Consider the following 23,482-nt stretch of genomic DNA (forward strand, 5'->3'; position numbering starts at 1 on the left):
TGTGCGTGTGTGTGCGTGTGTGTATCCAGCCCTGCGCACCTCGCTGGTCTTAGACTCGTTCTCCTTGTTCTCTCTAGAGGCGTGGCCTGCACTGGTCCTGGCTTTGGGTCTGATGTGACTGGCAGCGTTGGCCACAAACGCACTGCGGACGTCCCACTCTGGCTCCTAGAGGAGGAGATATAAACCAAAACAGCACCCTTATAATGCACTGCTTATGACCAGGGCCCATAGAATCATATAGCTCTGGTCAGAAGTAGGGCATTATATAGAGAATGGGGTGTCATTTAGGCCGCAGATATAGTAGACAGAAAGAGACAAAGAAATTCTTTCTATCATCCTATATCTATTTCTCTGGTATATCCTCCCCTCCATATCTCCCTGCCTTCCATGTCCTTCCCTCCCTCCCTCCCCTACCTCCTCTGGGAACCGGACAGGGGGCTGGCGGTTGCTCTTGTTCCCAGACACAGCGAGAGGAGGCGTGGGCTTGTTCTTGGCAGGAGGTACTACCCTCTCTACCTCCTCCTCCTCACTTTCACTCTCAGACTCTGACGCTTCTCCCTCCTGCTCAGCATCCGCGCTCTTCTCCTTCTCCAGTTTCTTTCGTTCTTTCTGTCTCTGTAAAGAGAGAATGGTAAAAGGTGTGTTGAGGGAGGGTAAGGAGGACAGAGATGATGATGATGATAGGCGGACCAGGTACGACAGAGATGACGATGGCAGGCGGACCAGGTACGACAGAGATGACGATGGCAGGCGGACCAGGTACGACAGAGATGACGATGGCAGGCGGACCAGGTACGACAGAGATGATGAGGCGGACCAGGTACGACAGAGATGACGATGGCAGGCGGAGGTACGACAGAGATGACGATGGCAGGCGGACCGGGTACGACAGAGATGATGGCAGGTGGACCGGGTACGACAGAGATGATGGCAGGTGGACCGGGTACGACAGAGATGATGGCAGGTGGACCGGGTACGACAGAGATGATGGCAGGCGGACCGGCACAGAGATGATGGCAGGCGGATCGGGTACAACAGAGATGATGGCAGGTGGACCGGGTACAACAGAGATGATGGCAGGTGGAGATGATGGCCGGGTACAACAGAGATGATGGCAGGTGGACACGACAGAGATGATGGCAGGTGGACCGGGTACAACAGAGATGATGGCAGGTGGACCGGGTACGACAGAGATGACGATGGCAGGTGGACCAGGTACACAGATGACAGAGGTGGACCGATGATGCAGGTGGACCGGGTACAACAGAGATGATGGCAGGTGGACCGGGTACAACAGAGATGATGGCAGGTGGACCAGGTACAACAGAGATGATGGCAGGTGGACCAGGTACAACAGAGATGATGGCAGGTGGACCAGGTGACAGGTGGACAGAGATGACGATGGCAGGTGGACCAGGTACGACAGAGATGACGATGGCAGGCGGACCAGGTACGACAGAGATGATGGCAGGTGGACAGGATGGACCAGGTACGACAGAGATGACGATGGCAGGCGGACCGGGTACGACAGAGATGATGGCAGGTGGACCAGGGTACAACAGAGATGATGGCAGGTGGACCGGGTACAACAGAGATGATGGCAGGTGGACCAGGTGGACGGGTACAGAGATGATGATGGCAGGTGGACCGGTACGACAGAGATGATGATGGCAGGTGGACCAGGTACAACAGAGATGATGGCAGGTGGACCGGGTACGACAGAGATGACGATGGCAGGTGGACCAGGTACGACAGAGATGACGATGGCAGGTGGACCAGGTACAACAGAGATGATGGCAGGTGGACCAGGTACAACAGAGATGATGGCAGGTGGACCAGGTGACAGAGATGATGATGGCAGGTGGACCAGGTACAACAGAGATGATGGCAGGTGGACCGGGTGGACCAGGTACAACAGAGATGATGGCAGGTGGACCAGGTACGACAGAGATGATGGCAGGTGGACCAGGTACAACAGAGATGATGGCAGGTGGACCAGGTACGACAGAGATGATGGCAGGTGGACCAGGTACAACAGAGATGATGGCAGGTGGACCAGGTACGACAGAGATGACGATGGCAGGTGGACCGGGTACAACAGAGATGACGATGGCAGGTGGACCGGGTACGACAGAGATGACGATGGCAGGCGGACCGGGTACGACAGAGATGACGATGGCAGGTGGATCGGGTACGACAGAGATGATGATGGCAGGTGGACCGGGTACAACAGAGATGATGGCAGGTGGACCGGGTACAACAGAGATGATGGCAGGTGGACCGGGTACAACAGAGATGATGGCAGGTGGACCGGGTACAACAGAGATGATGGCAGGTGGACCGGGTACGACAGAGATGACGATGGCAGGTGGACCGGGTACGACAGAGATGACGATGGCAGGTGGACCGGGTACAACAGAGATGATGGCAGGTGGACCGGGTACAACAGAGATGATGGCAGGTGGACCGGGTACAACAGAGATGATGGCAGGTGGACCGGGTACAACAGAGATGATGGCAGGTGGACCGGGACACAGAGATGATGGGCAGGTGGACCGGGTACGACAGAGATGATGGCAGGTGGACCAGGGTACAACAGAGATGATGGCAGGTGGACCGGGTACAACAGAGATGATGGCAGGTGGACCGGGTACAACAGAGATGATGGCAGGTGGACCGGGTACGACAGAGATGATGGCAGGTGGACCGGGTACAACAGAGATGATGGCAGGTGGACCGGGTACAACAGAGATGATGGCAGGTGGACCGGGTACGACAGAGATGACGATGGCAGGCGGATCGGGTACGACAGAGATGACGATGGCAGGCGGACCGGGTGGCCTGATGGCAGGTGGAACAGGGTACAACAGAGATGATGGCAGGTGGACCGGGTACAACAGAGATGATGGCAGGTGGACCGGGTACAACAGAGATGATGGCAGGTGGACCGGGTACGACAGAGATGACGATGGCAGGTGGACCGGGTATGACAGAGATGACGATGGCAGGTGGACCGGCTATGACAGAGATGATGGCAGGTGGACCGATGATGGCAGGTGGACCGGGTACGACAGAGATGATGGCAGGTGGACCGGGTACGACAGAGATGATGGCAGGTGGACCAGGATGACGGCACAACAGAGATGATGGCAGGTGGACCGGGTACAACAGAGATGATGGCAGGTGGACCGGGTACACAGAGATGACAGGCAGGTGGACCGGGTACAACAGAGATGATGGCAGGTGGACCGGGTACAACAGAGATGATGGCAGGTGGACCGGAGATGATGATGGCAGGTGGACCGGGTACGACAGAGATGACGATGGCAGGTGGACCGGGTACGACAGAGATGACGATGGCAGGTGGACCGGGTACAACAGAGATGATGGCAGGTGGACCGGGTGGCAGAGATGATGGCAGGTGGACCGGGTACAACAGAGATGATGGCAGGTGGACCGGGTACAACAGAGATGATGGCAGGTGGACCGGGTACAACAGAGATGATGGCAGGTGGACCGGGTATGACAGAGATGACGATGGCAGGTGGACCGGGTACGACAGAGATGACGATGGCAGGTGGACCGGGTACGACAGAGATGACGATGGCAGGTGGACCGGGTACGACAGAGATGATGGCAGGTGGACCGGGTACAACAGAGATGATGGCAGGTGGACCGGGTACAACAGAGATGATGGCAGGTGGACCGGGTATGACAGAGATGATGGCAGGTGGACCGGGTATGACAGAGATGACGATGGCAGGTGGACCGGGTACAACAGAGATGATGGCAGGTGGACCGGGTACAACAGAGATGATGATGGCAGGTGGACCGGGTACAACAGAGATGATGATGGCAGGTGGACCGGGTACAACAGAGATGATGGCAGGTGGACCGGGTATGACAGAGATGATGGCAGGTGGACCGGGTACAACAGAGATGATGATGGCAGGTGGACCGGGTACAACAGAGATGATGGCAGGTGGACCGGGTACAACAGAGATGATGGCAGGTGGACCGGGTACAACAGAGATGATGGCAGGTGGACCGGGTACAACAGAGATGATGGCAGGTGGACCGGGTACAACAGAGATGATGGCAGGTGGACCAGGTCAACTCTATTACGTCATTAATTATTCATTCATTAACAATAATTACAGACATTTCTTAATGACTATGTAGCAACAATGTTACTGTAGTAATGACAGTGTTATTACAGGTTACACAGGTAGAAGAGAAACTTCATTTGAAGTGTTACCAGGTTGATTATGATGTGGTATAGGTCTGACGTAGTACAAGTGTGTGTGTGTTCCACTCACCTTTCTCTTAGCCCTGCGTCTCTCTGCTCTCCTTCTGGTCTTCTCCTCCTCACTCAACTCCTCCTCCCCACTCAGGACCTCTCCACCCGCAGCTGGACCTGGACCCCCTCTTCCTCCTCTTCCTCCTCCCCACTCCATCTCCTCCTGCTCACCTGGCACATCTAGAAACACACATAACCAGAGATCGAACACAAATGAACCAAAGAAAACACTTTGGTGTTTGTTTAGTGTTACTTTTGTAACATGATCTTTACAGATTGGTCTCACTGAGAAAGTTAGAGACTTTGGAGGAGGAGAACAAAGAGAACAGAGAGGAGAAAGAGACAGAGGAAGAGGAGGAGGAGAAAGAGACAGAGGAGGAGAACAAAGAGAACAGGGAGGAGAAAGAGACAGGGAGGAGGAGAAGAGAACAGGGAGGAGAAAGAGACAGAGGAAGGAGGAGAACAAAGAGAACAGGGAGGAGAGAACAGGGAGAGGAAAGAGAGAGGAAGAGGAGGAGAAGAGGGGAGGAGAAAGAGACAGAGGAAGAGGGAGAGAAAGAGAAAGAGACAGGGAGAGAAGAGAGGAAGAGGAGGAGAGAAGACAGAGAAAGAGACAGAGGAGGAGAAAGAGACAGAGGAAGAGGAGGAGAAAGAGAACAGGGAGGAGAAAGAGACAGAGGAAGAGGAGGAGAACAAAGAGAACAGGGAGGAGAAAGAGACAGAGGAAGAGGAGGAGGAGAAAGAGTACAGGGAGGAGAAAGAGACAGAGGAAGATGAGGAGAACAAAGAGAACAAGGAGGAGAAAGAGACAGAGGAAGAGGAGGAGAAAGAGACAGAGGAAGAGGAGGAGAAAGAGACAGAGGAAGAGGAGGAGAAAGAACAGGGAGGAGAAAGAGACAGAGGAAGAGGAGGAGAAAGAGACAGAGGAAGAGGAGGAGAAAGAGACAGAGGAAGAGGAGGAGAAGGAGGCAGCAGCCCAGATATATCCATGTTTGAATGGATTCTGATTCTTTCCAGGGATACACAACATCCTGAAATATATGTAGATATTGTTGTTAGAAAGAATACTATATTTCCCTTGACGTAGTGATGCTGAATGTAAGAAATGTCTCAACATACCCCACTCTCCCCTACAGGTTAGTCTCATTGAGATGGGGACTGGAGGGAAAGGAGAGGGAATAAAGAGGACAGGGAGGAGACGAGAGAACACAGTACAGTGCACATGCTGCTAGAGATTCTCCTTTGTTCTTTGGGTGGAAACATATTGGACCAGTGGATCCATACAGGAAGTGTATCGTTGCCTTACCAACAAGAAATGAGACTCTTCCCCCTCCACCCAACACACTCATAGAGTACATCCCAAATGGCACCCTATATTATTTAGTAAACTATTTTGGGTCATGGTCAGAATTAGTGCACTATGTAGTGCACCACTTTTAACCAGGGCCCATAGTGTCAATAGTAGTGCACTACCTAGGGAAAAGGATGCCATTTAAGAAGCAGCCTAGACCTATTGGTGCTGCGCCTGGCAGGGTCCATAGTATTCCTGCACACAGGGAAGCTGCCTACAATGGTTTCATTCTTTATTTCCATCAGCGTCCTTGTTTCTGGCTTATTCACTCAAGCCTCACAATCAGGAAACCGCTCGCCTGGTGGATCCAGCCTGATCGCTCATTCATTCAGTTTCATTTCAAGTGAAACACATTTGAGTTCTGGGGAAACTTTGAGAAACTGATTGAAGCTAGAAGGTACTTCCTGAGCTCTTCAAATAAGAAACTAATTTCCGTGTCAAAACTTTTCAGTGCCCTACTTAACAACCCTCGTCTAAACGGCTCATATTAGTTTGTCTTTTTTCATCCCATTTTTACAGAGCCTGTTAGAATGAAACGATGACTGAAACACGACTTACTTAGAAACAAGCCGTACCGTCTACACTGGGAGTCAGGAAGCAAGTACAGGGAGTGGATCTTTAATAACTAAACAACGAGAGACACGCGTAGTGTACAGACATGGAACACAGAGTCAATAACGCCTGGGGAAGGAACCAAAGGGAGTGACATATAGAGGGAAGGTAATCAGGCAGGTGATGGAGTCCAGGTGAGTCTGACGAGGCGCTGATGTGCATAACAATGGTGACAGGTGTGCGTAATAATGAGCCTGACGACCTCGAGCCCGGAGAGGGAGTATACGTGACACAAGCAGCAACGGTGTTGGACACAAAACAAATCTGGTGCGAAATGAAAACCACATGTTGTGAATCTGGTTCCCAAGGCCATCAGAGAAGCTGTTTATCTTACACTACTTTGATAGGGAAGGACTGTACCTCCCCCTCTCTCTCTCTGCCATGCTCTCAGTCTCTCCCTCTTCTCTCTCTGCCATGCTCTCAGTCTCTCCCTCTTCTCTCTCTGCCATGCTCTCAGTCTCTCTCTCTCTCTTCTCTCTCTGCCATGCTCTGTCTCTCCTCCCTCTTCTCTCTCTGCCATGCTCTCAGTCTCTCCCTCTCTCTCTCTGCCATGCTCTCAGTCTCTCTCTTCTCTCTCTGCCATGCTCTCAGTCGCTCTCTCTTCTCTCTCTGCCATGCTCTCAGTCTCTCCCTCTTCTCTCTCTGCCATGCTCTCAGTCTCTCTCTCTTCTCTCTCTGCCATGCTCTGTCTCTCCCTATTCTCTCTCTGCCATGCTCTCAGTCTCTCTCTCTTCTCTCTCTGCCATGCTCTCAGTCGCTCTCTCTTCTCTCTCTGCCATGCTCTCAGTCTCTCCCTCTTCTCTCTCTGCCATGCTCTCAGTCTCTCCCTCTTCTCTCTCTGCCATGCTCTCAGTCGCTCTCTCTTCTCTCTCTGCCATGCTCTCAGTCGCTCTCTCTTCTCTCTCTGCCATGCTCTGTCTCTCCCTATTCTCTCTCTGCCATGCTCTCAGTCTCTCTCTCTTCTCTCTCTGCCATGCTCTGTCTCTCCCTATTCTCTCTCTGCCATGCTCTCAGTCTCTCTCTCTTCTCTCTCTGCCATGCTCTGTCTCTCCCTATTCTCTCTCTGCCATGCTCTCAGTCTCTCTCTCTTCTCTCTCTGCCATGCTCTGTCTCTCCCTATTCTCTCTCTGCCATGCTCTCAGTCTCACTCCTTCTCTCTGCCATGCTCTCAGTCTCACTCCTCTCTCTGCCATGCTCTCAGTCTCACTCCTTCGCTCTGCCATGCTCTCAGTCTCACTCCTTCTGCCACTCCTCTCTCTGCCATGCTCTCAGCCTCTCTCTGCCATGCTCTCAACCTCACTCCCTCTCTCTCTGCCATGCTCTCAGTCTCTCTCTCTTCCATGCTCTCAGTCTCACTCCCTCTGCCACTCCTCTCTCTGCCATGCTCTCAGCCTCTCTCTCTGCCATGCTCTCAGTCTCTCTCTCTGCCATGCTCTCAGTCTCTCTCTCTGCCATGCTCTCAGTCTCACTCCCTCTGCCACTCCTCTCTCTGCCATGAGCTCAGCCTCTCTCTGCCATGCTCTCAGTCTCACTCCTTCTCTCTGCCATGCTCTCAGTCTCACTCCCTCTCTCTCTGCCATGCTCTCAGTCTCACTCCCTCTCTCTCTGCCACTCCTCTCTCTCTTCCATGCTCTCAGTCTCTCTCTCCATTCAATGGGTTTTATTGGCATGGGGAACATACTGTATATTTACATTGGGTTTTATTTACATTGGGAACATACTGTATATTTACATTGGGAACATACTGTATATTTACATTGGGAACATACTGTATGTTTACATTGGGTTTTATTGGCATGGGGAACATACTGTATATTTACATTGGGAACATACTGTATATTTACATTGGGAACATACTGTATGTTTACATTGGGTTTTATTGGCATGGGGAACATACTGTATGTTTACATTGGGTTTTATTGGCATGGGGAACATACTGTATGTTTACATTGGGTTTTATTGACATGGAGAACATACTGTATGTCTATATTGGGTTTTATTGACATGGGGAACATACTGTATGTTTACATTGGGTTTTATTGACATGGGGAACATACTGTATGTCTACATTGGGTTTTATTGGCATGGGGAGCATACTGTATGTTTACATGGGGTTTTATTGACATGGGGAACATACTGTATGTTTACATGGGGTTTTATTGGCATGGGGAACATACTGTATGTTTACATTGGGTTTTATTGACATGGGGAACATACTGTATGTCTACATTGGGTTTTATTGGCATGGGTTTACATTGGGAACATACTGTATGTTTACATTGGGTTTTATTGACATGGGGAACATACTGTATGTTTACATTGGGTTTTATTAGCATGGGGGACATACTGTATGTCTACATGGGGTTTTATTGACATGGGGAACATACTGTATGTTTACATTGGGTTTTATTGGCATGGGGACATACTGTATGTTTACATTGAGTTTTATTGGCATGGGGAACATACTGTATGTTTACATGGGGTTTATTGGCATGGGGAACATACTGTATGTTTACATGGGGTTTTATTGGCATGGGGAACATACTGTATGTCTACATTGGGTTTTATTGGCATGGGGACATACTGTATGTTTACATGGGGTTTTATTAGCATGGGTACATACTGTATGTTTACATTGGGTTTTATTGACATGGGGAACATACTGTATGTTTACATTGGGTTTTATTAGCATGGGGACATACTGTATGTCTACATGGGGTTTTATTGACATGGGGAACATACTGTATGTTTACATTGGGTTTTATTGGCATGGGGACATACTGTATGTTTACATTGAGTTTTATTGGCATGGGGAACATACTGTATGTTTACATGGGGTTTATTGGCATGGGGAACATACTGTATGTTTACATGGGGTTTTATTGGCATGGGGAACATACTGTATGTTTACATGGGGTTTTATTGGCATGGGGAACATACTGTATGTTTACATTGGGTTTTATTGGCATGGGGACATACTGTATGTTTACATTGGGTTTTATTAGCATGGGGAACATACTGTATGTTTACATTGGGTTTTATTGGCATGGGGGACATACTGTATGTTTACATGGGGTTTTATTGACATGGGGAACATACTGTATGTCTACATTGGGTTTTATTGGCATGGGGAACATACTGTATGTCTACATGGGGTTTTATTGACATGGGGAACATACTGTATGTCTACATGGGGTTTTATTGGCATGGGGGACATACTGTATGTCTACATTGGGTTTTATTGGCATGGGGACATACTGTATGTTTACATTGGGTTTTATTGGCATGGGGACATACTGTATGTTTACATGGGGTTTTATTGACATGGGGGACATACTGTATGTCTACATTGGGTTTTATTGACATGGGGGACATACTGTATGTCTACATTGGGTTTTATTGGCATGGGGACATACTGTATGTTTACATTGGGTTTTATTGGCATGGGGGACATACTGTATGTCTACATTGGGTTTTATTGGCATGGGGGACATACTGTATGTCTACATTGGGTTTTATTGGCATGGGGACATACTGTATGTTTACATTGGGTTTTATTGACATGGGGGACATACTGTATGTCTATATTGGGTTTTATTGACATGGGGGACATACTGTATGTTTACATTGGGTTTTATTGACATGGGGACATACTGTATGTCTATATTGGGTTTTATTGACATGGGGGACATACTGTATGTCTATATTGGGTTTTATTGACATGGGGGACATACTGTATGTCTATATTGGGTTTTATTGACATGGGGGACATACTGTATGTCTACATTGGGTTTTATTGACATGGGGACATACTGTATGTCTACATTGGGTTTTATTGGCATGGGGACATACTGTATGTTTACATTGGGTTTTATTGACATGGGGGACATACTGTATGTCTATATTGCCAAAGCAGGTGAAATAACAAAAGTGAGAAGAAACTAATTGAACAACTTCAACAAAAAACTATTAGAAATGACAAGTGAACGTCTCACTCAAAAAGGTTGATAAAATATAGACAATGTAAGTGTTATTATCAGCTATGTTTTAGTAATGTGCAAATAGTTGTAGTATGAATAGTGGGGGACGATAAACAGATAAATAGTGGTGGTATTTATAATGCTTTTGTGCTCCACTGGCTGCCCTTTTCTCATGGCAACGGGCCACACATCTCGCTGCTGTGATTACACACTGGTATTTCACCTAGAAGATATGAGTGTTATCAATGCTGGATTTGTTTAATTCGTTTTCAAATCCTCTCTCTCTCAACAAAACAATGTCAATAAAAAAAAGAATGCCAGAAGACCTGAAACCAAACAGAGGGCTAAAGGAATATGTTTGCCTTGTGATTCCACCTCGGTCAGCCTGTGAGGTGACGGCAGCCAGAACAGATGTTCAGAGACGGAAGAACTGGGGTGCGTCCCAAATGAAACCCTATCCTCCACCACTCCCCTATGGCCCCTGGTCAAAGGAAGTGCACTAAATAGGGAAATGGTGCCATTTGGGACTCAGACTTACAGAAGGATCCCTGTAAGTCCAGAAATAGAACCACCACTGACCAACCAGCAGCAGGCCTGTCGCCTGGGCCTGAGGAAGGAAGAGAAACTCTATCTGTTTGGCATTAGCAGCCAGACGCAAACACACCCAGAGAGGGGCAACGGAAGAGAGGAGGAACGTGTGTGTGCCTGTGTGTGTGTATGCATCCGTGCGTGTGACCTCTGGGACCCAACAGGCCTATAAGTAATAGGATGTTATTTTACATTATGTAAAGGCCTCTGTGTTCTTCCCAGCAGAAACAGTTTGTACGTGTATTTCTGTGATGTTTGTTTGTTTTGGTCTTCGGCAGGTGTTTTTGTGGCTGTACGGGCGCACAACGTTTCACAAGGCAAACTGAAGTCGACACCCCTTCATCGGTTATTGGTCAACAGTAGGGATTCTTCAGTGAAGTGTCTTCATCACTTCATTTATAGAACACTCATTTATAGAACATTCATTTATGGAACACTCATTTCCTAGCGGTTAAGGGCATTGAGCCAGTAACCGAAAGGTCACTGGTTCGAATCCCTAAGCCGGAAAGGTGGAAAAATCTGCAGTTCTGCCCTTGAGCAAGGCAGTTAGCCAACAACAAGGCAGCCCCCTGCACCTCTCTGATGCAGAGCAGTTGGGTTAAAATGTGGAAGACACATTTCGGTTAAATGCATTCAGATGTACAACGGACTAGGTATCCCCTTTCCCTTCCCCTTGAAAAATACTGCACCAAATATCTTAGTTAAATGTACTATTGTTTGACTAAGATCTCCTTACCAAAAAAAAAGTCCAAATGAATGACAGATTTCATGAGTTCGATGAATTCTAACTATTTTGAGGAAGTGTATACTGGCTGCGGCGACTCAAGATGAACAAAACGTACTATTGCCGTTTTCTGTTTCTTTTAAGCAACAGTCTTTTAAGGGAGTACGTGAGCACACTCGTTCAGTTCGCCTGGCAGAGTAGGGCGCCAGCTGAATCAAAGCATGCCGAAGCCCTATCGGCCCTGGGAAAAAGTAGTGCACTATAAAGGGAACAGGGAGCCATTTGAGATGCGGCCCAACTCAACTCCAACCATGACAAATATACTCAAAACAGCCTCAAACAACCTCATCTTGACGCAAGTGTTAAACCATGTGTGGAATGAGATATTCTCAATCTTCATAATGGAGTAATCAAGCTGCAAAGTTAGCACAGGAAAAGGGCCTGATCCAACCAGTATGTTTGCTTCTCACAAGGACAGAGAGCGAAGCCTGCATGCCGTTGTCAGCACTTCTGACTGGCTGGCTGACTGACATCTGGGCTCTTGTTCCGTAAGGTGAAACGTTCAGAACATTGCAGATAGAAATGCAATGAATAATATAGAGCATGACTTATTCGACATGATAGATAGACAATCATATCTACACAATGCATTTCTATCGGAACATTCTGAAATGTTGGGTTACCTCGGTCAACAACGGCTCACTCCCCTTAAACACACAACGGCTCCTCCCTGGGTCATGTTCAGTTGTCACAAAACTGGGGAAACTTTTAGAAACTGGAAGGTACTTCCTGATCTCTTCAAATAAGAAACTCATTTCAGTTTCAAAACTTTTCAGTGCCCTACTTAACGACCCTTGTCTAAACATCTCATATTAGTTTATATTAGTTAGTTTTGTGTCTTTGTTTCCATCAATTCTTACTGAGCCTATGTTAGAAATAAACATTGACTGAAACACAACTTACACTGCTAAGAAACAAGCAGCATCATTGTCAGAAAAACCACCCTTCTTTCTTGTGCGATATGAAAACCATGTTGTGAATCTGGTTCCCAAGGCCAGCAGAGAAGCTGTTTGTGTTACACTACTTTGATAGGGAACAGAAAAATGATGGGAAAGGACTTTACCTCCCCCTCTCTCTCTTCTCTCTCTGCCATGCTCTCAGTCTCTCTCTCTGCCATGCTCTCAGTCTCTCTGCCATGCTCTCAGCCTCACTCCCTCTGCCACTCCTTCTCTCTCTGCCATGCTCTCAGTCTCTCTCTCTGCCATGCTCTCAGTCTCTCTCTCTGCCATGCTCTCAGTCTCTCTCTCTCTCTGCCATGCTCTAGGGTCTCTGCCATGCTCTCAGTCTCTCTCTCTGCCATGCTCTCAGTCTCTCTCTCTGCCATGCTCTCAGTCTCTCTCTCTGCCACTCCTTCTCTCTCTGCCATGCTCTCAGTCTCTCTCTCTGCCATGCTCTCAGTCTCACTCACTCTGCCACTCCTTCTCTCTCTGCCATGCTCTCAGTCTCTCTCTCTGCCATGCTCTCAGTCTCACTCACTCTGCCACTCCTTCTCTCTCTGCCATGCTCTCAGTCTCTCTCTCTGCCATGCTCTCAGTCTCACTCACTCTGCCACTCCTCTCTCTGCCATGCTCTGTCTCACTCACTCTGCCACTCCTTCTCTCTCTGCCATGCTCTCAGTCTCTCTCTCTGCCATGCTCTCAGTCTCTCTCTCTGCCACTCCTCTCTCTGCCATGCTCTCAGTCTCTCTCTCTCTGCCATGCTCTCAGTCTCTCTCTCTGCCACTCCTCTCTCTGCCATGCTCTCAGTCTCTCTCTCTGCCACTCCTTCTCTCTCTGCCATGCTCTCAGTCTCTCTCTCTGCCACTCCTCTCTCTGCCATGCTCTCAGTCTCTCTCTCTCTGCCATGCTCTCAGTCTCTCTCTCTGCCACTCCTCTCTCTGCCATGCTCTCAGTCTCTCTCTCTCTGCCATGCTCTCAGTCTCTCTCTCTGCCACTCCTCTCTCTGCCATGCTCTCAGTCTCTCTCTCTCTGCCATGCTCTCAGTCTCTCTCTCTGCCACTCCTCTCTCTGCCATGCTCTCAGTCTCTCTCTCTGCCACTCCTCTCTCTGCCATGCTCTCAGTCTCTCTCTCTCTGCCACTCCTCTCTCTGCCATGCTCTCAGTCTCTCTCTCTCTGCCACTCCTCTCTCTGCCATGCTCTCAGTCTCTCTCTCTCTGCCATGCTCTCAGTCTCTCTCTCTGCCACTCCTCTCTCTGCCATGCTCTCAGTCTCTCTCTCTCTGCCACTCCTCTCTCTGCCATGCTCTCAGTCTCTCTCTCTCTGCCACTCCTTCTCTCTCTGCCATGCTCTCAGTCTCTCTCTCTGCCACTCCTCTCTCTGCCATGCTCTCAGTCTCTCTCTCTCTGCCACTCCTCTCTCTGCCATGCTCTCAGTCTCTCTCTCTCTGCCACTCCTTCTCTCTCTGCCATGCTCTCAGTCTCTCTCTCTGCCACTCCTCTCTCTGCCATGCTCTCAGTCTCTCTCTCTCTGCCACTCCTCTCTCTGCCATGCTCTCAGTCTCTCTCTCTGCCACTCCTCTCTCTGCCATGCTCTCAGTCTCTCTCTCTCTGCCACTCCTCTCTCTGCCACTCCTTCTCTCTCTGCCACTCCTCTCTCTGCCATGCTCTCAGTCTCTCTCTCTCTGCCACTCCTCTCTCTGCCACTCCTTCTCTCTCTGCCACTCCTTCTCTCTCTGCCATGCTCTCAGTCTCTCTCTCTGCCACTCCTCTCTCTGCCATGCTCTCAGTCTCTCTCTCTCTGCCACTCCTCTCTCTGCCACTCCTCTCTCTGCCACTCCTTCTCTCTCTGCCACTCCTTCTCTCTCTGCCATGCTCTCAGTCTCTCTCTCTGCCACTCCTCTCTCTGCCATGCTCTCAGTCTCTCTCTCTCTGCCACTCCTCTCTCTGCCACTCCTCTCTCTGCCACTCCTTCTCTCTCTTCCATGCTCTCAGTCTCTCTCTCTCTGCCATGCTCTCAGTCTCTCTCTCTGCCACTCCTTCTCTCTCTGCCACTCCTCTCTCTGCCATGCTCTCAGTCTCTCTCTCTCTGCCACTCCTCTCTCTGCCACTCCTTCTCTCTCTGCCACTCCTTCTCTCTCTGCCATGCTCTCAGTCTCTCTCTCTGCCACTCCTCTCTCTGCCATGCTCTCAGTCTCTCTCTCTCTGCCACTCCTCTCTCTGCCACTCCTCTCTCTGCCACTCCTTCTCTCTCTGCCACTCCTTCTCTCTCTGCCATGCTCTCAGTCTCTCTCTCTGCCACTCCTCTCTCTGCCATGCTCTCAGTCTCTCTCTCTCTGCCACTCCTCTCTCTGCCACTCCTCTCTCTGCCACTCCTCTCTCTCTTCCATGCTCTCAGTCTCTCTCTCTCTGCCATGCTCTCAGTCTCTCTCTCTGCCACTCCTCTCTCTTAACATCTCTTTTTCTCCCTCTTCTGCCACCCTCTCTCTCTGCCACCCTCTCTCAATTAAATTCAAAGGGTTTAATTGGCATGGGGAACATACTGTATGTTTACATTGCCAAAGCAGGTGAAATAAACAAGTGAGAAGAAACTAATTGAACAACATCAAACAAAAAAACTATTTGAAATTAACAGTAAACATTGCACTTAAAGGTTGAAAAAAATAGACATTTCAAGTGTTATATTATCAGCCGTTTTAACAATGTGTAAATAGTTGTAGTTCGAATAGCAGGGGACGATAAACAGATAAATATTGGTGGTATTTATATCTCTCTCTCTCTGCATGCCTGTGGTTTCCTGCCACTCAGAGACAAAGTACCCCTCCCCCCCATCACCCATAATGCCTTAAGCTGACAGACCAGAGAAGAGGACAGAAGGGAGTCAAATCAAAGCGGAACACTTTGTTAGTAGTTAGCCACCACACAGTAAACCACAAAGAATACACACAACACAACCCATCTCCATACCACCCTCATCACCCTCATCCCCCAATGAAACAGACGGGTGGGGAGGGTTCTGTCTGTGTCAGCAAAAAAATCCATGTTTCCCCTGTAGTATAATGGAACAGTTCAGCTCTAATCCATTCCCTACATTCTCTTATGACACTTCAAAGACATCCTTCTGGTTTGACCAAACAAGGCCACAGAGGACTGTAGTGTGTGTGTGAGTCATCACAGAAGAGGATTTCTCAGGCAGCTAAAAGTCAGAGGACAATCAAACTGAAAGTAAAATATTTCCTCCTGGTGGAACGCCATTTAGAACGAGGACAGCCCCAGATGTTATCGTCAAACGTACACGGCCTCTTCAGTGTGATGACAGCGATCAGGTGCCTCTCATTTGAATACCACAACAACAACAACCTGGTAGACTGATGACACGTCCAGATTGTCTGACTCTCTGCTCTCTGCTCGGATGCTGTTGCAACACCTTCATCTGACAAAATCAGAGGTGCTGAAAGCCTGGGAATGATGTTTAACTAGTTTAGGTTTACTGTGGAAGAAAGGAATGTTATGTATATCCCAGCCGGCTCTCTCTCTAGCAACTTGTTGATTGGGGGTATCAATTAGAGTGTGGAGTATTACTGTTTAAATACATGTTGTTAGCCTACTGTGGAAGTGTGGAACATTACAGGTATCTACATACAAGGGTTCATTATGTGTTTCACAAAAGTGTGCATTGACATTTTGTTAAAAGCATGGCCCAATTATTGCAGGTTTGATTCCTATATCTTGGTCTAGCAGAGTGCATCTTGGTCTAGCAGAGTGCATCTTGGTCAATTGCAGTGCATCTTGGTCTAGCAGAGTGCATCTTGGTCTAGCAGAGTGCATCTTGGTCTAATTGCAGTGCATCTTGGTCAATTGGAGTGCATCTTGGTCTATCAGAGTGCATCTTGGTCTAGCAGAGTGCATCTTGGTCATGTAGAGTGCATCTTGGTCATGTAGAGTGCATCTTGGTCATGTAGAGTGCATCTTGGTCTATCAGAGTGCATCTTGGTCTATCAGAGTGCATCTTGGTCTATCAGAGTGCATCTTGGTCATGTAGAGTGCATCTTGGTCATGTAGAGTGCATCTTGGTCATGTAGAGTGCATCTTGGTCATGAGTGCATCTTGGTCTAGCAGAGTGCATCTTGGTCATGTAGAGTGCATCTTGGTCATGTAGAGTGCATCTTGGTCATGTAGAGTGCATCTTGGTCTATCAGAGTGCATCTTGGTCTAGCAGAGTGCATCTTGGTCATGTAGAGTGCATCTTGGTCATGTAGAGTGCATCTTGGTCATGTAGAGTGCATCTTGGTCATGTAGAGTGCATCTTGGTCTATCAGAGTGCATCTTGGTCATGTAGAGTGCATCTTGGTCATGTAGAGTGCATCTTGGTCATGTAGAGTGCATCTTGGTCTATCAGAGTGCATCTTGGTCTATCAGAGTGCATCTTGGTCATGTAGAGTGCATCTTGGTCATGTCAGAGTGCATCTTGGTCTATCAGAGTGCATCTTGGTCTATCAGAGTGCATCTTGGTCATGTAGAGTGCATCTTGGTCATGTAGAGAGTATCTTGAGCAATGTCAGTTAGTGAGTGCAATAGCCCAGGCCTAGCTACACAGTCCTCTGTGGCCTTGGCTTATATACACACTACAGTCCTCTGTGGCCTTGGCTTATATACACACTACAGTCCTCTGTGGCCTTGGCTTATATACACACTACAGTCCTCTGTGGCCTTGGCTTATATACACACTACAGTCCTCTGTGGCCTTGGCTTATATACACACTGCAGTCCTCTGTGGCCTTGGCTTATATACACTGCAGTCCTCTGTGGCCTTGGCTTATACACACTGCAGTCCTCTGTGGCCTTGGCTTATACACACTGCAGTCCTCTGTGGCCTTGGCTTATACACACTGCAGTCCTCTGTGGCCTTGGCTTATACACACTGCAGTCCTCTGTGGCCTTGGCTTATACACACTGCAGTCCTCTGTGGCCTTGGCTTATACACACTGCAGTCCTCTGTGGCCTTGGCTTATACACACTGCAGTCCTCTGTGGCCTTGGCTTATACACACTGCAGTCCTCTGTGGCCTTGGCTTATACACACTGCAGTCCTCTGTGGCCTTGGCGTATACACACTACAGTCCTCTGTGGCCTTGGCGTATACACACTACAGTCCTCTGTGGCCTTGGCGTATACACACTACAGTCCTCTGTGGCCTTGGCGTATACACACTACAGTCCTCTGTGGCCTTGGCGTATACACACTACAGTCCTCTGTGGCCTTGGCGTATACACACTACAGTCCTCTGTGGCCTTGGCGTATACACACTACAGTCCTCTGTGGCCTTGGCGTATACACACTACAGTCCTCTGTGGCCTTGGCGTATACACACTACAGTCCTCTGTGGCCTTGGCTTATAGAACAAGCGTCCTGAATTCACCACCACAACACCAATTTGAGACAAAAGACTAAACCAGGAACTAGGGAATAGAAGGCCTTTAGATTTAAACAAGAGTCTGGGAATTACTGGTGACTACGTTCTATTGGAATTAGTCATCAATTTGTTCTCTTACATTTAGGGTAGAGTTTCATCTAGAGTTAATGTCATAACATATGCCATTTAGCACACTCTTTTATCCAAAGCGACTTTCAGTCATACAATTTACATATGGGTGGTCCCGGCGATTGAACCCTCTACCCTGGAATTACAGGCCCCATGGTCCTAGCATCTGAGCTACACAGGACCAGATCTGTTCCACAAAGACACACAACCCTCGAGCTTAGAGGACTGTGTCCCCTGAGCTATGTGCACTGCACCGTGTCTTGTAAGCATAATGGAAACAAAGTCTCAGATTCCGATGTGGCGTGTCGGCACATGCAGACAGAGCAGAGAGACAGAAAAGCAACACACAAAGGACTGAAGAAGAAACATACTGATTATGTGAGTGAGAGGGCAAAAATGGTTTTATTTTAATTTATTTAACCTTTTTTTAACAAGGCAAGTCAGTTAAGAACAAATTCTTATTTACAAATGGCGGCCTACAGCGGCCAAACCCTAACCAGGACGACGCTGGGTCAATTGTGCACCGCCCTATGGATCATCCAATCACGGCCAGTTGTGATACAGCCTGGAATCAAACCAGGGTCTGTAGTGACAACTCTAGCACTGAGATGCAGTGCCTTAGACCGCTGTGCCACTCTGGAACCCAAAAGCAAATATACTTGATTTAAAAATTGGTCCTTTTTTAAAATCAAGTATATTTGCTTTTGGGTTCCCGAGTCAACAAGCTTATATTCTGGGTTCTGATGGGTGCAACAGTTGAACTAAGCTCATGAGGATCAATGGGTAGAATATAAGCTTGTTTTACTCCAATGTTTGTAAACAGAGTATATGTAAACAAACACTATACAGGCTCAAAAATTTAATAAAACTATAATTTTGATATCATGGCTGATCCGTCCTTACATCCGTAACTCGAACTATGAATTTGAGAGCGGTTAAATTTTTCCAACTTCATCCCTCAGACTTGTTATGGTTTCAACTGCGGACTGCCACTTTAAATACAAGGCAACCTTTTATAGGAACATACATGACTAACATAAACAAAATAATATCACTCCTATTTGTGATCACAATAGGCTATCACACAGCATAGGAGCATGTTAACTTGTGTAACTTGTCTTCAGTCGAGTAGACTCGCCAGCGAGAAATCGATCATCGATAAACACTACACACGTAAAATACATAGACATTTATGAGTTCAATAACTTTACAGTGGCCTCGCAGTTACTTTTACTTACCGCCTCCAATACCCAGCAGTCGGCAAAGGTCTCTTGTGAACTTCATCAGTTCGACCATCCAGCATTATCAACTCGAATACAAAATATACAAAACACTGAAAGTATATCACTTTAAAACTAGATAAAAGGGCCAGTATTGACCGCGGTTACCCCACAGTTTAACCGCCGGGTGAATCAATCTTCGTTGTTGGTTCAACTGCCTTTATCTGCGCCGTTTCCTGAATGCGGACGAGCTACATCTGACACTCGTAAATGATAAAGCTATCCGACAGACAGAATCTATGCGCCTCTACACAAAGCTTTACGAGCGCTCTCTCGTCCAAATCCGAGTTCCACCTGATACCGTGTTCCTATGTGTGGTTGCGCATGCATAGCTTGTTTAGTTAGGTAGGGCTACACGAGACTAGCTTGACCGCAACGTTTCCTGCATGTGGGCATGTGTCTGCCTGCCACGACCACTCTCTTGGAAAAGCAATAATGAAACTCAGATATCATCTGAAGATGAATAAATGAAAGCTGAAACTTAAAATTAACCGCGGACTGTGATGTGAATGTCAGTAAAACTATCAGGGGAGCTTTGAAATGAAACATGTTTTGATATGCTTGTTTCGGGATATTGAAACTTCAGTTCCTACTTACCTAAAGGACATTTGGTGAACAAACTGAACGCTACAATATACTGTAGTGTTAAACGAATTTATTCTAGTACATTGACATGATCTGTGTCCGGTAAACAACCCGGGTAAAGTTACAGACTGGAGTCCATAGTCAGACCAGTAAGGTATCCCTTAAACCACTAGGTAGCGATAGTTCACTGTCATAGAGAAACGAGCGAGGGAAGAAGTAGGTAGACAGAGGGAGTGGGAGAGAGACAGCGAGAGAGAGAGATGATGAATGTAAAACCCATAGAAAAAAAGAGTTGATTCTAGAATGAAGGAATGACCATCACCATTCTTGCAGTGACATGATAACCATGAGCTGCTATAGAGCTTTAATATGACTAAACCCTCTACTGTCATTTTCCTATTGCAGCCCTGGTGTGGACAGGCTTTTCTATGGGGCTAGAGACCCTTGTGTGGAGAGGCTTTCCTATGGGGCTAGAGACCCTTGTGTGGAGAGGCTTTCCTATGGGGCTAGAGACCCTGGTGTGGACAGGCTTTTCTATGGGGCTAGAGACCCTGGTGTGGAGAGGCTTTCCTATGGGGCTAGAGACCCTGGTGTGGAGAGGCTTTTCTATGGGGCTAGAGACCCTTGTGTGGAGAGGCTTTTCTATGGGGCTAGAGACCCTTGTGTGGAGAGGCTTTTCTATGGGGCTAGAGACCCTTGTGTGGAGAGGCTTTCCTATGGGGCTAGAGACCCTGGTGTGGACAGGCTTTTCTATGGGGCTAGAGACCCTTGTGTGGAGAGGCTTTCCTATGGGGCTAGAGACCCTGGTGTGGACAGGCTTTTCTATGGGGCTAGAGACCCTGGTATGGAGAGGCTTTCCTATGGGGCTAGAGACCCTGGTGTGGAGAGGCTTTCCTATGGGGCTAGAGACCCTGGTGTGGAGAGGCTTTCCTATGTATCTAGAGACCCTGGTGTGGAGAGGCTTTTCTATGGGGCTAGAGACCCTGGTGTGGACAGGCTTTTCTATGGGGCTAGAGACCCTGGTGTGGAGAGGCTTTCCTATGGGGCTAGAGACCCTTGTGTGGAGAGGCTTTCCTATGGGGCTAGAGACCCTGGTGTGGACAGGCTTTTCTATGGGGCTAGAGACCCTGGTGTTTTCTATGGGGCTAGAGACCCTGTGTGGAGGCTTTCCTATGGGGCTAGAGACCCTGGTGTGGACAGGCTTTTCTATGGGGCTAGAGACCCTTGTGTGGAGAGGCTTTCCTATGGGGCTAGAGACCCTGGTGTGGAGAGGCTTTCCTAGAGACCCTGGGGAGGCTTTCCTATGGGGCTAGAGACCCTGGTATGGAGAGGGGCTTGGTGTGGAGAGGCCTATGGGGCTAGAGACCCTGGTGTGGAGAGGCTTTCCTATGTATCTAGAGACCCTGGTGTGGAGAGGCTTTCCTATGGGGCTAGAGACCCTGGTGTGGAGAGGCTTTCCTATGGGGCTAGAGACCCTGGTGTGGAGAGGCTTTCCTATGGGGCTAGAGACCCTGGTGTGGAGAGGCTTTCCTATGGGGCTAGAGACCCTGGTGTGGAGAGGCTTTCCTATGGGGCTAGAGACCCTGGTGTGGAGAGGCTTTCCTATGGGGCTAGAGACCCTTGTGTGGAGAGGCTTTCCTATGTATCTAGAGACCCTGGTGTGGACAGGCTTTTCTATGGGGCTAGAGACCCTTGTGTGGAGAGGCTTTCCTATGGGGCTAGAGACCCTGGTGTGGACAGGCTTTTCTATGGGGCTAGAGACCCTTGTATGGAGAGGCTTTCCTATGGGGCTAGAGACCCTGGTGTGGAGAGGCTTTCCTATGTATCTAGAGACCCTGGTGTGGAGAGGCTTTCCTATGGGGCTAGAGACCCTGGTGTGGAGATGCTTTCCTATGGATCTAGAGACCCTGGTGTGGAGAGGCTTTCCTATGGGGCTAGAGACCCTGGTGTGGAGAGGCTTTCCTATGGGGCTAGAGACCCTGGTGTGGAGAGGCTTTCCTATGGGTCTAGAGACCCTGGTGTGGAGAGGCTTTCCTATGGGGCTAGAGACCCTGGTGTGGAGAGGCTTTCCTATGGGTCTAGAGACCCTGGTGTGGAGAGGCTTTTCTATGGGTCTAGAGACCCTGGTGTGGAGAGGCTTTCCTATGGGTCTAGAGACCCTGGTGTGGAGAGGCTTTCCTATGGGGCTAGAGACCCTCGTGAAGAGAGGCTTTCCTATGGGTCTAGAGACCCTGGGAGCTTTCCTATGGGTCTAGAGACCCTGGTATGGAGAGGCTTTCCTATGGGTCTAGAGACCCTGGTGTGGAGAGGCTTTCCTATGGGGCTAGAGACCCTCGTGAAGAGAGGCTTTCCTATGGGGCTAAAGACCCTGGTGTGGAGAGGCTTTCCTATGGGTCTAGAGACCCTGGTGTGGAGAGGCTTTCCTATGGGTCTAGAGACCCTGGTGTGGAGAGGCTTTCCTATGGGTCTAGAGACCCTGGTGTGGAGAGGCTTTCCTATGGATCTAGAGACCCTGGTGTGGAGAGGCTTTCCTATGGGTCTAGAGACCCTGGTGTGGAGAGGCTTTCCTATGGGGCTAGAGACCCTGGTATGGAGAGGCTTTCCTATGGGGCTAGAGACCCTGGTATGGAGAGGCTTTCCTATGGGGCTAGAGACCCTGGTGTGGAGAGGCTTTCCTATAGGTCTAGAGACCCTGGTGTGGAGAGGCCTTTCTATGGGTCTAGAGACTGGTGTTTTACTGGTGATAATGTGTTTACACAGCTAGAGATGACACAAAGAACTTGGAAGGATGCAGTGACATCTGAATATTTAAAATTCTATGGACAAAACAAACAGACTCAAGTGTGTGTGTGTGTGTGTGTGTGTGTGTGTGTGTGTGTGTGTGTGTGTGTGTGTGTGTGTGTGTGTGTGTGTGTGTGTGTGTGTGTGTGTGTGTGTGTGTGTGTGTGTGTGTGTGTGTGTGTGTGTGATGTGTTCCCCAGTGGTGGGCGGTGCCACACGTCACATGGTAACAGAACACTGCGCCGTTTAAAGGACAATACTCTTAACAAGCACACAGTGTTGAATGTCACAGTGTACACACAAGTCACGGTGTCCTTGGTAGTACCTTGCGGCAGGGGGAAAGCAGACAGCCAAATGATTATTATGTACCGGACCCCCAACCATCTGCTCCGACAAAAATCGTCCCGCCTCTGAACCTTGTTGCCTATCCCTGATCTAAATATTGATTGGTTTGCTTTGTAGGTCAGAGTTCATTCAAACATTTATTTATCATTTCTGGAAATGTATGGGGATGATTTATGCCATAAAATGTAAATAAAATCTCTGTTTGTTGCCTACAGGTTTTTTGTGACATTCTTATGACATTGTAGCATGTCTGTTAAAGCATAGGAGATGTCATGTTGACATGGCGTCATACCAGACAGATGATGAGATAGAGTGGGTGTGTCCAAACCTTTGACTGGTACTGTATATTTATATATATGAGAGACAGAGAAGAGAAAGAGAGATACAGAGAGAAAGAGAG

General features: G+C 48.5%; 1 pseudogene; it reads right to left on the minus strand.

The window, feature by feature from the left end:
- LOC124018271 overlaps positions 1 to 19,645 on the minus strand; it is a 38,190-nt pseudogene extending 18,545 nt beyond the window's left edge.
- Positions 19,646 to 23,482: the final 3,837 nt, after the last annotated feature.

Source organism: Oncorhynchus gorbuscha, unplaced genomic scaffold, assembly GCF_021184085.1.
Source record: "Oncorhynchus gorbuscha isolate QuinsamMale2020 ecotype Even-year unplaced genomic scaffold, OgorEven_v1.0 Un_scaffold_460, whole genome shotgun sequence".
Classification (NCBI taxonomy): domain Eukaryota; kingdom Metazoa; phylum Chordata; class Actinopteri; order Salmoniformes; family Salmonidae; genus Oncorhynchus; species Oncorhynchus gorbuscha.